This window comes from Pecten maximus, chromosome 4, assembly GCF_902652985.1.
Source record: "Pecten maximus chromosome 4, xPecMax1.1, whole genome shotgun sequence".
NCBI classification, from domain to species: domain Eukaryota; kingdom Metazoa; phylum Mollusca; class Bivalvia; order Pectinida; family Pectinidae; genus Pecten; species Pecten maximus.
In genome coordinates, this window is record NC_047018.1 from 3,110,057 (window position 1) to 3,116,056 (window position 6,000).

The window sequence follows — 6,000 nt, forward strand, 5'->3', positions numbered from 1 at the left end:
TTGATATGACAGTGTTGGTGTTACCTTTGATATGACAGTGATAGTGTTAGTTACCTTTGATATGACAGTGTTGGTGTTAGTTACCTTTGATATGACAGTGTTGGTGTTAGTTACCTTTGATATGACAGTGTTGGTGTTAGTTACCTTTGATATGACAGTGTTGGTGTTAGTTACCTTTGATATGACAGTGTTGGTGTTAGTTACCTTTGATATGACAGTGTTGGTGTAGTTACCTTTGATATGACAGTGTTGGTGTTAGTTACCTTTGATATGACAGTGTTGGTGTAAGTTACCTTTGATATGACAGTGTTGGTGTTAGTTACCTTTGATATGACAGTGTTGGTGTTAGTTACCTTTGATATGACAGTGTTGGTGTTAGTTACCTTTGATATGACAGTGTCTGTGTAGTTACCTTTGATATGACAGTGTTGGTGTTAGTTATCCTTTGATATGACAGTGTGGTGTTAGTTACCTTTGATATGACAGTGTTGGTGTTAGTTACCTTTGATATGACAGTGTCTGGTGTTAGTTACCTTTGATATGACAGTGTTGGTGTTAGTTACCTTTGATATGACAGTGTTGGTGTTAGTTACCTTTGATATGACAGTGTTGGTGTTAGTTACCTTTGATATGACAGTGTTGGTGTAGTTACCTTTGATATGACAGTGTTGGTGTTAGTTACCTTTGATATGACAGTGTTGGGTGTAGTTACCTTTGATATGACAGTGTTGGTGTTAGTTACCTTTGATATGACAGTGTTGGTGTAGTTACCTTTGATATGACAGTGTTGGTGTAGTTACCTTTGATATGACAGTGTTGGTGTTAGTTACCTTTGATATGACAGTGTTGGTGTTAGTTACCTTTGATATGACAGTGTTGGTGTTAGTTACCTTTGATATGACAGTGTCTGTGTTAGTTACCTTTGATATGACAGTGTTGGTGTTAGTTCCTTTGATATGACAGTGTTTGTATTACCTTTGATATGACAGTGTTGGTGTTAGTTACCTTTGATATGACAGTGTTGGTTAGTTACCTTTGATATGACAGTGTTGGTGTTAGTTACCTTTGATATGACAGTGTTGGTGTTAGTTACCTTTGATATGACAGTGTTGGTGTTAGTTACCTTTGATATGACAGTGTTGTGTTGTTACCTTTGATATGACAGTGTTGGTGTTACCTTTGATATGACAGTGTTGGTGTTAGTTACCTTTGATATGACAGTGTTGGTGTTAGTTACCTTTGATATGACAGTGTTGGTGTTAGTTACCTTTGATATGACAGTGTTGGTGTTAGTTACCTTTGATATGACAGTGTTGGTGTTAGTTACCTTTGATACGACAGTGTTGGTGTTAGTTACCTTTGATACGACAGTGTTGGTGTTAGTTACCTTTGATATGACAGTGTTGGTGTTAGTTACCTTTGATATGACAGTGTTGGTGTTAGTTACCTTTGATATGACAGTGTTGGTGTTGTTACCTTTGATATGACAGTGTTGGTGTTAGTTACCTTTGATATGACAGTGTTGTTGGTGTTAGTTACCTTTGATATGACAGTGTTGTGTTAGTTACCTTTGATATGACAGTGTTGGTGTTAGTTACCTTTGATATGACAGTGTTGGTGTTAGTTACCTTTGATATGACAGTGTTGGTGTTAGTTACCTTTGATATGACAGTGTTGGTGTTAGTTACCTTTGATATGACAGTGTTGGTGTAAGTTACCTTGATATGACAGTGTTGGTGTTAGTTACCTTTGATATGACAGTGTTGGTGTTAGTTACCTTTGATATGACAGTGTTGGTGTTAGTTACCTTTGATATGACAGTGTTGGTGTTAGTTACCTTTGATATGACAGTGTTGGTGTTAGTTACCTTTGATATGACAGTGTTGGTGTTAGTTACCTTTGATATGACAGTGTTGGTGTAGTTACCTTTGATATGACAGTGTTGGTGTTAGTTACCTTTGATATGACAGTGTTGGTGTTCGTTACCTTTGATATGACAGTGTGTTGTTAGTTACCTTTGATATGACAGTGTTGGTGTTAGTTACCTTTGATATGACAGTGTTTGTGTTACGTTACCTTTGATATGACAGTGTTGTGTTAGTTACCTTTGATATGACATTGTTGTGGTTTAGTTACCTTTGATATGACAGTGTTGGTGTAGTTACCTTTGATATGACCGTGTTGGTGTTAGTTACCTGATATGACAGTGTTTGGGTGTCAGTATACCTTTGATATGACAGTGTCTGTGTTAGTTACCTTTGATATGACAGTGTTGGTGTTAGTTACCTATTGATATGTAATTGGTGTTAGTTACCTTTGATATGACAGTGTGTGTGTTCGTTACCTTTGATATGACAGTGTTGGTGTTAGTTACCTTTGATATGACAGTTGTTGGTGTAGTTACCTTTGATATGACAGTGTTGGTGTTAGTTACCTTTGATATGACGTGTTTGGTGTTAGTTACCTTTGATATGACAGTGTTTGGTGTTAGTTACCTTTGATATGACAGTGTTGGTGTTAGTTACCTTTGATATGACAGTGTTGGTGTTAGTTACCTTTGATATGACAGTGTTGGTGTTAGTTACCTTTGATATGACAGTGTTGGTGTTAGTTACCTTTGATATGACAGTGTTGGTGTTAGTTACCTTTGATATGACAGTGTTGGTGTTACCTTTGATATGACAGTGTTGGTGTTAGTTACCTTTGATACGACAGTGTTGGTGTTAGTTACCTTTGATATGACAGTGTTGGTGTTAGTTACCTTTGATATGACAGTGTTGGTTAGTTACCTTTGATATGACAGTGTTGGTGTTAGTTACCTTTGATATGACAGTGTTGGTTTAGTTACCTTTGATATGACAGTGTTGGTGTTAGTTACCTTTGATATGACAGTGTTGGTGTTTAGTTACCTTTGATATGACAGTGTTGGTGTTAGTTACCTTTGATATGACAGTGTTGGTGTTAGTTACCTTTGATATGACAGTGTTGGTGTTAGTTACCTTTGATATGACAGTGTTGGTGTTAGTTACCTTTGATATGACAGTGTTGGTGTTAGTTACCTTTGATATGACAGTGTTGGTGTTAGTTACCTTTGATATGACAGTGTTGGTGTAGTTACCTTTGATATGAACATTGTTGTGTTAGTTACCTTTGATGACAGTGTTGGTTTAGTTACCTTTGATATGACAGTGTTGGTGTTAGTTACCTTTGATAGGACAGTGTTGGTGTTAGTTACCTTTGATATGACAGTGTTGGTGTTAGTTACCTTTTGATAGACAGTGTTGGTGTTAGTTACCTTTGATATGACAGTGGTGTGTGTTAGTTACCTTTGATATACAGTGTTGGTGTTTAGTACCTTTGATATGGACAGTGTTGGTGTTCGTGTTACCTTTGATAGACAGTGTTGGTGTTAGTTACCTTTGATATGAAAGTGTTTGGGTTAGTTACCTTTGATATGACAGTGGTGTGTTGTTACCCTTTGATTGACAGTAGAGTAGGTAGTTACCTTTGATATGACAGTGTTGTGTTTAGTTACCTTTGATATGACAGTGTTGGTGTTAGTTACCTTTGATATGACAGTGTTGGTGTTAGTTACCTCTGATATGACAGTGTTGGTGTTAGTTACCTTTGATATGACAGTGTTGGTGTTAGTTACCTTTGATATGACAGTGTTGGTGTTAGTTACCTTTGATATGACAGTGTTGTGTTAGTTACCTTTGATATGACAGTTGTTGGTGTTAGTTACCTTTGATATGACAGTATTGGTGTAGTTACCTTTGATATGACAGTGTTGGTTAGTTACCTTTGATATGACAGTGTTGGTGTTAGGTACCTTTGATATGACAGTGTTGGTGTTAGTACCTTGATATGACAGTGTTGGTGTTAGTTACCTTTGATATGACAGTGTTGGTGTTAGTTACCTTTGATATGACAGTGTTGGTGTTAGTTACCTTTTGATATGACAGTGTTGGTGTTAGTTACCTTTGATATGACAGTGTGTGGGTTAGTTACCTTTGATATGACAGTGTTGGTGTTGTTACCTTTGATATGACAGTGTTGGTGTTGTTACCTTTGATATGACAGTGTTGGTGTTAGTTACCTTTGATATGACAGTGTGGTGTAGTTACCTTGATATGACAGTGTTGGTGTTAGTTACCTTTGATATGACAGTGTTGGTGTTAGTTACCTTTGATATGACAGTGTTGGTGTTAGTTACCTTTGATATGACAGTGTTGGTGTTCGTTACCTTTGATATGACAGTGTTGTGTTAGTTACCTTTGATATGACAGTGTTGGTGTTAGTTACCTTTGATATGACAGTGTTGGTGTTAGTTACCTTTGATATGACAGTGTTGGTGTTAGTTACCTTTGATATGACAGTGTTGGTGTTAGTTACCTTTGATATGACAGTGTTGGTGTTAGTTACCTTTGATATGACAGTGTTGGTGTTAGTTACCTTTGATATGACAGTGTTGGTGTTAGTTACCTTTGATATGACAGTGTTGGTGTTAGTTACCTTTGATATGACAGTGTTGGTGTTAGTTTACCTTTGATATGACAGTGTTGGTTAGTTACCTTTGATATGACAGTGTTGTGTTAGTTACCTTTGATATGACAGTGTTGGTGTTAGTTACCTTTGATATGACAGTGTTGGTGTTAGTTACCTTTGATATGACAGTGTTGGTGTTAGTTACCTTTGATATGACAGTGTTGGTGTTAGTTACCTTTGATATGACAGTGTTGGTGTTAGTTACCTTTGATATGACAGTGTTGGTGTTAGTTACCTTTGATATGACAGTGGTTGTGTTAGTTACCTTTGATATGACAGTGTTGGTGTTAGTTACCTTTGATATGACAGTGTTGGTGTTAGTTACCTTTGATATGACAGTGTTGGTGTTAGTTACCTTTGATATGACAGTGTTGGTGTTAGTTACCTTTGATATGACAGTGTTGGTGTTAGTTACCTTTGATATGACAGTGTTGGTGTTAGTTACCTTTGATATGACAGTGTTGGTGTTAGTTACCTTTGATATGACAGTGTTGGTGTTAGTTACCTTTGATATGACAGTGTTGGTGTTAGTTACCTTTGATATGACAGTGTTGGTGTTAGTTACCTTTGATATGACAGTGTTGGTGTTAGTTACCTTTGATATGACAGTGTTGGTGTTAGTTACCTTTGATATGACAGTGTTGGTGTTAGTTACCTTTGATATGACAGTGTTGGTGTTAGTTACCTTTGATATGACAGTGTTGGTGTTAGTTACCTTTGATATGACAGTGTTGGTGTTAGTTACCTTTGATATGACAGTGTTGGTGTTAGTTACCTTTGATATGACAGTGTTGGTGTTAGTTACCTTTGATATGACAGTGTTGGTGTTAGTTACCTTTGATATGACCAGTGTTGGTGTTAGTTACCTTTGATATGACAGTGTTGGTGTTAGTACCTTTGATATGACAGTGTTGGTGTTAGTTACCTTTGATATGACAGTGTTGGTGTTAGTTACCTTTGATATGACAGTGTTGGTGTTAGTTACCTTTGATATGACAGTGTTGGTGTTAGTTACCTTTGATATGACAGTGTTGGTGTTAGTTACCTTTGATATGACAGTGTTGGTGTTAGTTACCTTTGATATGACAGTGTTGGTGTTAGTTACCTTTGATAGACAGTGTGGTGTTAGTTACCTTTGATATGACAGTGTTGGTGTTAGTTACCTTTGATATGACAGTGTTGGTGTTAGTTACCTTTGATATGACAGTGTTGGTGTTAGTTACCTTTGATATGACAGTGTTGGTGTTAGTTACCTTTGATATGACAGTGTTTGTGTTAGTTACCTTTGATATGACAGTGTTGGTGTTAGTTACCTTTGATATGACAGTGTTGGTGTTAGTTACCTTTGATATGACAGTGTTGTGTTAGTTACCTTTGATATGACAGTGTTGGTGTTAGTTACCTTTGATATGACAGTGTTGGTGTTAGTTACCTTTGATATGACAGTGTTGG